The sequence below is a fragment of the Tenrec ecaudatus genome, chromosome 18, assembly GCF_050624435.1.
Source record: "Tenrec ecaudatus isolate mTenEca1 chromosome 18, mTenEca1.hap1, whole genome shotgun sequence".
Classification (NCBI taxonomy): domain Eukaryota; kingdom Metazoa; phylum Chordata; class Mammalia; order Afrosoricida; family Tenrecidae; genus Tenrec; species Tenrec ecaudatus.
The window spans coordinates 59,828,484-59,838,366 of record NC_134547.1 but is presented as its reverse complement, the minus strand read 5'-3'; the positions used below and the strand labels follow the sequence as shown (position 1 = coordinate 59,838,366).

Sequence of the window (9,883 nt, the reverse complement as noted above, 5' to 3'; positions counted from 1 at the left end):
TCAGGACATCATCTGTCCTCGTGGCTAAATATGAGTTCTAATATTCCATGATATGGATAAACCATATTTAGTTTATTCACAGGTGGACACTTGGATTAGGATGAACATTGGTGTATACTGCTCCTTGAAATTCCTGCTTCCAAGAATAAATTATATATGGGGAATAACAAAAAGTTCACAGAAGAATGGAATGAAAAGTTAAGGGAACTTTAAAATGATGATGACAACATAGGTATGAATGTGCTTGGCACAGTGGATGCATGTTGTGATAAGAGCTGTAGGAATTTCTTGCGAGCCCCCTTAGAAGTAGGAGTGGAATGGTTGAATGACCTAGCAATTCAGGAGCCCCGAACCAGACTAAGTGCTCAACTACTAGCCAAAAGGTTTGGCATTTCGGATCCATCCCGAGGCGTCCCAGAACACAAGCCAGGTGATCTGTTTCTGAGAGGTCGCTCTAAAGAGCAGTTCTACTCTGTCCTATATAAGAGTCACTACTAGACTTAGAATTGCCTGGATGACAGTGGATTAAGCGGGAAAAGTAAAGCTGGGCTCTGCTCAGTCATCTTGTCTACTAAGTGGGAAGAAGCCTTGTGAGGAATAGAGCTCAACAGAGCAGAAAGGTGCTCCGAGGACCATCTTGAACCCTGGTCTAGTCGTAAATGAAGCCTGGTCTTCGCTTTACAGGAGCCAAGAGGTCTGCCTGCCACACTCAAGCTGGCGTGAGGTAGATAGGGCTCGAGGCCGCCACACAGATTGGCAACCTCAGAAACCCTTCCCAGGGTAGCTCCAAGCTGGAATTGATGCCCGGGCAAGGGGTTTATTGTGAGGTAGGTTTCTGTTCCTTGCTACACTGGCACACACACAGAATTTAGTCCCAGCTTTCAGGGGATGCCAACCTTGGGAAGTTCAGACAGCATTAACACTGGCACTGAGATTCGTGGTGTCCATGGTGAATTTGAAAATCGATCAAGGGATTAAAAAGATTGGATCTGACTGAGCATTTGGGGCAGCAAAACTTGCTCTTTCGTGTTGGGTGTTGTTTCAGCTTGCCAGCAACCTGGAAACCCGAGTGAAAGTCCAGGCTGGAGGGCATCGAATGCAAGAGGAAAATAAACACCAGCTGGGTGGGTCAGGCTGCAGGAAATGCCAGGAGAATACACCTCCTGTACCTGTGGACCGAAAAGTCAACTTACAGTTCAACCTTCCCCTCACTCTCTTATAAATAAGGGGTGAGGGCTGGAGGTGAGAAAGAGAGTCCCAATTGAACCCAGGTGGATATCTGGGCAGTCTAACCCTCAAAAAGCACTCTGAATTTGATGCAGAGTGGTAGAAAAAGCTATTGGATACGACCAGCTAATATTTTCCTAAGCACTTTACTCTAGGCTGGACATTGCACTCTGTATGCCTTTTAAAGCATTCCAGGTGGGGTTGCTATTCTCATTTTACAGATGGGGAAACTGAGCCAGAGTGGGGTTCGTCACTTGTGTCCAAGGGCCCTACAGCTAGCTAGCAAAGGCTCCATTGCCTTCAGGACTCTGAATCTAGCACCTGCTACTCCTGGCTGAGTGCTCACTAGCAAGCCAGCTCCTCTGAGTGGGTGGCCTCATCTACAAAATGCAGGGGTTATACTAATAACCTCATCTAGAAAATGCAGGGGTTATACTAGATGGTTTTTGTGTTTTTAAAACTTCTTTCAACACTGCTATTATTATTTTAATTCTCCACTCTCCCAAACTAAGATTTGTATTCTTGGCCTGAGCTGCTTCCTTTCACTCGAGACCCTATAGATGGTTTTTCCCATGGCTTGAGGACCAAAGGGCTCCTCGGGTAATTTATTTGTTTGTGAGTAATTTATTTGTTTGCAGCGATTCACAGGCCTGCCTTTCCAAGCACAAGGACTGGAAACGCATCACAGTTGCCCAGTGATTCAGTGTCCTGTGAGCGCAGGTGACAAGCCCTGACCCATTCATTCACTGATAAACCCAAGGTCACAGCCCTGAACTTGGACCCACTCTTCCTCCTTCCTGCTCCTTGGGGAGGTTTTCTGATAAGGTGCCCAAAGGCAGCTGGGATAGTGTTTTCTCTCCAGCTAATACAGTCCCTAGGGCGTGCACTGGCCTGCAAATGCCCAGCTGCTTCCAGCTCCCCCTCTGCCCACAGGCCTTTAATTGCTGCATTCCAACAAATTAGCCATGTGACAGAAGATTATTTTTAACTTCAATAGAGCAGCTCCCGCTCTTTTAATATATCATGCTTGGCCCGCATTCCCTCGGTGAAAAGGGCACCCGCGCGGCTACTTCTGAGAACTTCTAATGACTCCAATTGTTTGCAAAACTCTCTTAGAAGCTTGAGGGGGCATAAAAAAGAAAGATTTTTCTTCTCTTGTCTCAGGCCTCCTCTTCTGCCCAGTTTTCTCATTTGTTATTTAGTAGAGGTTGAAACCGTGTTCACTGGGCCAGGGATTTATGGGCCTTTAACTGGTCTTCCCAAATCCACCTTAGCTCCCTCCCACCCCACCTCCGCAGAAGCAGTGTATACCAGCGCAGGTTTGCTGGGAAGGGGAAGCAGAGCTTTGGAGGATGGTCATAGCTGGCCTGAGCACTAAGCATTTCCTTGGTCTTGGGACCCATCCTGGTGGTCAAGTTGGCCACGAAGACTGGACCTCCCACCTTCTATTCAACCCCTCAGCACAAAGGCCGCCTCAGGGGCCACCACTGAGCCCCATGGTCATCTCCAATGTTGCTGCATTTCCTAAACGCCAACCTCAGGAGTCCATGACAGAATGGGGGTGCCTAAAAATGGCCGCCACTGCAGCACCCACCACTAGTGAGGAAGACGTAGAGGCACCTTTGAGTGTGCGGAGAGGATCCTTTCTCATGCACGTTCTGCAAAAGTAGTTCACACAGGTGAGAGCAGTTTGCGTATCATCCCAGGCATGTGCTGGGCTATAAATATTTGAGAGTGAATTATAAAAGTGTGTGTGTGTGTGTGTGTGTGTGTGTGTGTGTGTGTGACTGTGTGTCAATGTGTGCCCTAGGCAGCAAGAATCGCATGTGCAAGGGCTTTGGGGAGTGATTAAAGAACTGAAAAAAAAATAGGCCCATGTGGCTGGGACCTACAGATAACCTGCTTTCCCTAAAATCCAATGTCTACATTGTAGTGTGTTGTGATGATTGTGAACTTTCTTGTAACAATAACGCCAAATTAAGGAATCAACAAATTCAACTCTATGGAACGTTTCTCGGTATTATTACTGTTACTTTGGTCAGTCCCTCCTACCACCCCCCTAATCCCGGGCAATAGCGACTCTGATTCCTGGCACCATAGATTAGTTTTGTTTGTTCTTAACTTGCCAGCCACAAACGAGATCATGCAATATGACCTCTTTTGTTGTCTGCCTTCTGTCCTTCGACACAGTGTTTTTGAAATTTGTCTTGTGTCATTCCAACCTCCGAGCTGCTTTCTGTTTGGGACAAATGGTAGTACCGTTCAGTTTCATTCAGGACTGTTTCCCTGAGAGTGAGTTTCAGTCATCTGCCCTCACGCCCAGGGATGTACAAATAGGGCAAGGGGCTTTACTCGCAAAAGAAGCTAGCAAAACCGCACGGAACCCTTGCAGTCATGTGTTTGCCAGATACACTCACACAGGGCTGAGGTGGTTTTTGTACAAGATAGGAACGTACAAGAAAGATAACAGCCAAGGATTAGAAGCCAACTAATGTCCATCAGCACAGCACCAATGAAGCAAATCACAACCCATCCGAACATTGGACTACTATACACTTGTTAAAAAGCAAACCCACTTAATTTATGGTGCTGGGGGCAGCCTCCCAGACCTCTCCACCGGTTCCCTCCTCCACGCCGGGATATTGCATTCACACCTTGCGACACTGGGTTGAAGTCTGGTCCCACTTTCCCTGTGGAGATATAAACAATACCCTCCCCATAAATTAAGTGGATTCCTGCCCCTCCCCCAAAAAGAATTTGTTCCAAAGGACGACATTGACTCTGCAGCTATGGGAGATGGACATATTTGATCAGAGCACACGGGAGCAGATGAAGGGGCAGGAGGAGAGAGTGGAGCACAGCCTGGCCCACCAGGCAGTGATGATGATGTTCCTGAGTAGAGCAGCCAGTCCACAGAGAGAACAACAGGGCTGGCCCTACTATGAGGCATGATGCCCCTCAGTGACTAAGGGCGATACAGGGGACAGCACCGGAGACACAGTGTGGGAATTGCACCTGACCTGATCCCACCACACCGAGGCAAATCACTGGGGGAGTGCAGCGGAACAGCAAGGGAATGGAGTGGCAAGGTCCCCCAGGGAATGCTGAAAGTGGACTTTGGGGCCAGGGCGTGGTGCCCCAACAGACTGGACTAGAAAACGCTCCTAAGGGCCAGCAAACGATCCCTGAACTAACTACAAGCTTTTCTCTTGTGAAAAAAAAAAAAAAAAAAAAGCAAACCCACGAGGAGGTTTCTTATGTGGTGAAGTAAAGTGACAAATGAGCTCCTCTTATGGGCCAGATGCTACGCTAGGTGCCGAGGGACAGGACATTCATACGGAACCAAAGCTACCATCGCAATGGCATGGGTGGGGCACAAAGTAAATAGATGAAAAGCGCAGGCTCTGCCTATGATGTTATCATTCATGTAAAACAAGACAATAAAAGGGGAAAGAGGAATCTGTATAAAGTATGTATAAAATGTAGGAATGATGAAAAATACAACTTTCCTTTAGTTCCTAAGTGCTTCTTCTCCCCCCCCCCCCCCCGCCCCACTATCATGATCCCAATTCTACCTTGCAAGTCTGGCTAGACCAGAGGATGTACACTTGTACAGATAGGAACTGGAAACACAGGGAATTCAGGACAGATGATCCCTTCAGGACCAGTGGTGTGAGTGGCGATACTGGAAGGGTGGGTTGGAAAGGGGGAACCGATTACAAGGATCTGCATGTGACTTCCTCCCTAGGGGGCAGACAACAGAAAAGTGGGTGAAGGGATACATCGGACAGGGCAAGGTATAACAAAATAATAGTTTATAAATTATCAAGGGTTCATGAGGGAGGGAGGGGATAAAATGAGGACCTGATGCCAGGGTCTTAAGTGGAGAGCAAATGTTTTGAGAATGATGAGGGCAATGAATGTACAAATGTGCTTTACACAATTGATATATATGTATATATGGAATGTGATAAGAGTTGTATGAGCCCCTAAATTTTAAAAAAGTATGGGGAACTGAAGACCACAGTGTCGGCCCAGGCGGCGAATCCAACATGAGCTCCAGGGACCGATGGGGACAACACTTTGGCGGGAACAGAGAACCCATTCCAACCGTTTATGTTGATGGTAGCAGCAGCAATAATGGGAGGCCCGGTGCACAAGCTGAATCCGGAGTCTACTGGGGACGTGACCACCCACTGAATGTAAGTGAGAGGGTCTCTGGACGACAGACAAATCAGACAGCAGAGCTGAGGGCAGCTCACAAAGCAACTGAACAAGCAAGAAGTCAAAATATAGATAAACTCATCATTAAAACTGATAGCAAGTTTGTCATCAAAGGTGCAACAGAGTGGGTTGATAAATGGAAGCAAAATGGATGGAAAACAGCCTCTGGAAGAGACGTTGTCAACAGAAGTGATTTTGAGAAGACTGATCAAGCCTCCCAAGGCATGGATATTCAGTGGGAGTACGTTCCTGGCCATCGAGGCATCAAAGGCAATGAAAAAGCTAATGTATTGGCCACAGAAGGAGCTAAAAAATAGACGTCATTTCCATCAGAGGTTATGGACCTTCACTTTTGGAGTTATATCTGTGAACGTCAAATTCCAAAGATTTTCTTCACTCTTTCTCACGGAGATGACTTCTCAGGGCCTCCATTTGTTTTCACTTTTTGTAATAATTGGTATTAACATCTTTCTAGATGAATAGAAACACACTCTCCACTTTCAAGAGCTGGTTTCATTCACATCTTCTGTGTTTGTGAGTCGAGTGTAGAGATTTAATTCATGTGTGCAGCTATTTTGTGCTTTAGAATTACGTTCAATCCGGTTGTTTTAAATTTCAATGAAGTAAAGAGACAAACCTTCACTTTGCAAAAAAATAAAAAGTATGTATAAAATGTCTATCTTGGGGACAATTCAAGGGGATTTCAAAACATTTGTGGGAAAATTCCATGGTCTTTTGCTTCCATTTTTCTATATACTTTTTGATGCCCCCTCCTGCACGGGAAAACTACACCTGGGAAGGAAACGTGGACTGGGAAACAGCGCTCCCTTCCCACTCTCTGTGTCTTCTGACTTTTCAAATCATGTGAATGTATTACCTAATCCAAAATTAATGGGCATAATTCCTTTTTTTTCTTTTTAAGCTGGAAGAAGTATTTGGCAGTATTTCCAAGCACCTGGGCCCTGGTGTTAAGGAAACACCCACCGTTGTTTTAAATCCGGGCAGGAGGAAAGGGCTGGCTCCCAGCTGTCACTCAGCAAGGTCCTGAAGCCAAGCCATAGCCTCACACAGGAAAGATCAAAGAGGCCCCCAGAGGACAGAAGGAAGTGAAATCAGTCTTGAGCCCCATATGTCTCCTGGGTGTTATAAAAGGCTTGGGCGGCTCCTTCCTAAATATGAATTAATATGACACTGGTAGATACAGAGAGGAAATGTGAGTTTCTCACTTGAAATTGTACTGGAAGCATCCCATTCCGGAATGAACGGCATAGAGCCAACCTCACTTACTGGGAACTTCTGTGTGTGTGCAGAAAGGGTGGCCTGGAGGACAGGAAAGGGACATGATAAAGAGACTGAAACTGAACTTGGGGTCACTGGTTGTCTTGTCCGTGTGCTTCAGCGTTATAGGAGGGAATGTGTCTTCAGGGAGGTGAAACGTACGGCAACTAGGATTCATTCTAAGTAAGACATATTTGAAGCATATCCCTGCAGTTAGTGGACGGCTGCAGAAAGGTTCTCTCAGTAACACACCTGTCTCAGTCTCAGTAACACACCTGTCAAGTAAGCACTGGACCCACTGCTGCCAGGGAGAAGACTTTCTGCTTCTTGGAAACCCTGGGCAGGTTTGCAATGAGTCGGAATTAACAGGATGACAGCTTTTTCTGTCTTTTTGGCCCCCAAGTGGATAAGCCTCCTTATGATGCCTTCAATTAAAATAGGTCTGATCCAAACAGTGCCTTCTGACTGATCCAAACAACGCCTTCTGAGTAGATCTGCTGAGCCAGTTAAATTCCAGGCAGAGGTCAGCTGAGAAGGTTCTGGGGACTGTCTTATGCTATTTCAAAGGGGTAATCTTGATAAACTTTCTCAAAGGACATGGGATGATCGTGGGGGGCTTGTTAGGAAGAAGTTTTCCAAAAATGGAGACCTGCAATGGTGAAGAAAGGGCCAGCAAAGTTGTACCAAGGAATGCATTCACATCACAATGGCTCTGGTCACTGGAGGGCAGCAAGGGCTGTCCTCTGACAACTTCAGGGCGAATCAGTCCCCCCCCCACTCAAAAGGCCTGATTGTATTGTATCCCCCCTTCTGCCTTAATTGTGTTCTCAAAACTCAAAGACTCATGTTCCATTTCAAAGGAACATGATCTGATGATCGGAGTCCCCCATGGACTCTTCAACTGCTGCTTTGATGGGAGGCATCAGGGGAGGGAGGGAGGGGGACACTGGAAGCACCACCTTGGTAAGCGTCTAAGCCCAGATGGGGAGTAGGTCTAGAAACAGCAGCTTCAGTTTGTTACTTGTATTGAGTCAAGTTTTCTATGAATTTGCAGCACTGCGTTTTATTCTTTACTTCCCCTCATGCAACAATGTTACGGCCTACTATTCGGGTTCATTCATGTGACATTGTAAAACTTGGATATGCTTTATTGAGGAGCCTAACTGTGGTCTGTCTTGGTGAATGTCTGTGTTCCAGAAGCTTCTGAGAGTTGTTAGATGATGGCTTCATGATTACCATCTTCTTTGGCCTCTAGTCAGCTAAAATAGAAGAGCTTGGCTTTGAATAACAAGCTTATAATTATTCACTTTTATTTCATAATCTATCATCCTTTAAACATGTCTACCATTATCTTTCTTATTGTTTTAATTAACTTTTAATCACAAGGCATATAGCAATATGTTATTCTTTTTTTAATGTTATTTTTATGAAAAACTTGGACAGTGTAAGATATGACAAAATAATAATTTATAAATTATCAAAGGTTCATGAGGGAGGGGGCAAAGGGGAAGGAGGAGAAAAAAAATGAGGAGCTGATGCCAAGGGTTTAAGTGAAGAGCAAATGTTTTGAGGATGAGAGCAACAAATGTACAAATGTGCTTTACATAATTGATGTATGTATGGTTGTGATGAGTTGTATGAGCTCCCAATAAAATGATTTTTAAAAATCTTAAGATAAAGAAAGAAAAATTTGAGTATTTTTGATGAAGTTTTGGTTTTCTTGAGTCATTTCCCATAAGTTCCCTTTTCCTTTCCCCAAAGAAAAGTACTTCTAGGCATTTTGAAGGTATCCTAACTGGAAAAAAAAGGTACCTAACTGCCTTTTCACTATTCTTTTACAGATGTGTAAATCTTCTGGTAGAAAATATATAGCTTTCCTACATGTATGAGTTTTAAGTAAATACACTATTTGTTTTATTCTTAAGCTTAATATTTGCCCTTAAGAATGTCATAGTAAACCATTTATGTGGTTATTGCAAATCCAGTTCACTCCTTCTAAGCGTTCCACTGAGTCTGGCTACTGGCCTTTCAGGGACTAGAGAGCCTTGTCTTTCTCCCTGGGAGTGACTGGTGGTTTCCGACTGCCGGCCTTTCGGTTACCAGCACAACACGTAACCACCATGCCACCTACGCGGTTGTTTGCCTTTTGATAGGCATTTGAATTAATTTTAACTTTTATCTATTGAATAGAGGTTTTTTAATCAGCAAAGTAAATTAAGTTGGTGTAGATTTTAAATAGTTGATGAAAATGGCGGGGGACATAGGAAATTTTGTAGAGTCGGTGTGTTTTGCCAGAGGCATTGGCAGTGAAATCTGAAAAATCGTGAGAAGAAAAGGGGGTCAATGGAAGCAAGGTTCTGCTGAAGCCAGAGAAGCAACGGGTCTGGAGTGTTCAGAATTGCTGAAGGTTGTGCTTAGGGAAGAGACTACTTCAAATGAACGACTCAGAGATATGGCGCGCACGGTAGCTGGGTAAGTAGGCAGATTTGAAGATTAAAGGTAAGGTCATTGGCTGGCATTTCCATGGTTATTCATTTGTTGCTATCACCCTGCTTTCCAGCAGGACACGGCACAGTCACTGAAGACACAGCAAATGTGGTGAAGAAAGCGGATGGCTTCCTCCTGGCTAGCAAATGATAGAGGGGCTGGGGGCCCAAAGGCTAGAAGTTAAGCAAGTGGGCCATCCAGCAGAGAACAACAGCCCACATGGAAAAAGCACACCCACCTGTGCATGGCCTTTATGTTACCAATGCAGTTTTGTTTTCTCCTGGACGGCCATGATCTCACCAGCCAGGTCCGCGCACAGCGCGGACAGAGAGGACAGGAGAAATTCTCTCACTTTCCTCTAGATAAATAATTCTTCAGTAAATGTTCGTGCACATATTCATTATACACATGGGACAATTTCCCTAGAGGAGATATCTAGACACTACACTTAGTATTTCTTTAAAAATATTATAGATGCTCATTGTAGAAAATGAACAAATAATCGCTTCTCGGCCTTTTGGCTAGGATCAAGTGTAGAAAATGAACAAATGTAGATAAGCCAAAAGAAAAAGAAGACAAATCATGCACAATCTTACCACCCAGACAGCAGTGCTCTCAGCACTGGAGTATGCTTTTCAGTCGGTGCGCCACATCATGCTCTGGGTCT

At 45.0% G+C, this 9,883-nt stretch overlaps 1 pseudogene; it reads left to right on the top strand.

Moving 5' to 3' along the window:
* Window positions 1-5,279: 5,279 nt before the first annotated feature.
* Window positions 5,280-5,768, top strand: LOC142431768 (ribonuclease H1 pseudogene; annotated as a pseudogene).
* Window positions 5,769-9,883: the final 4,115 nt, after the last annotated feature.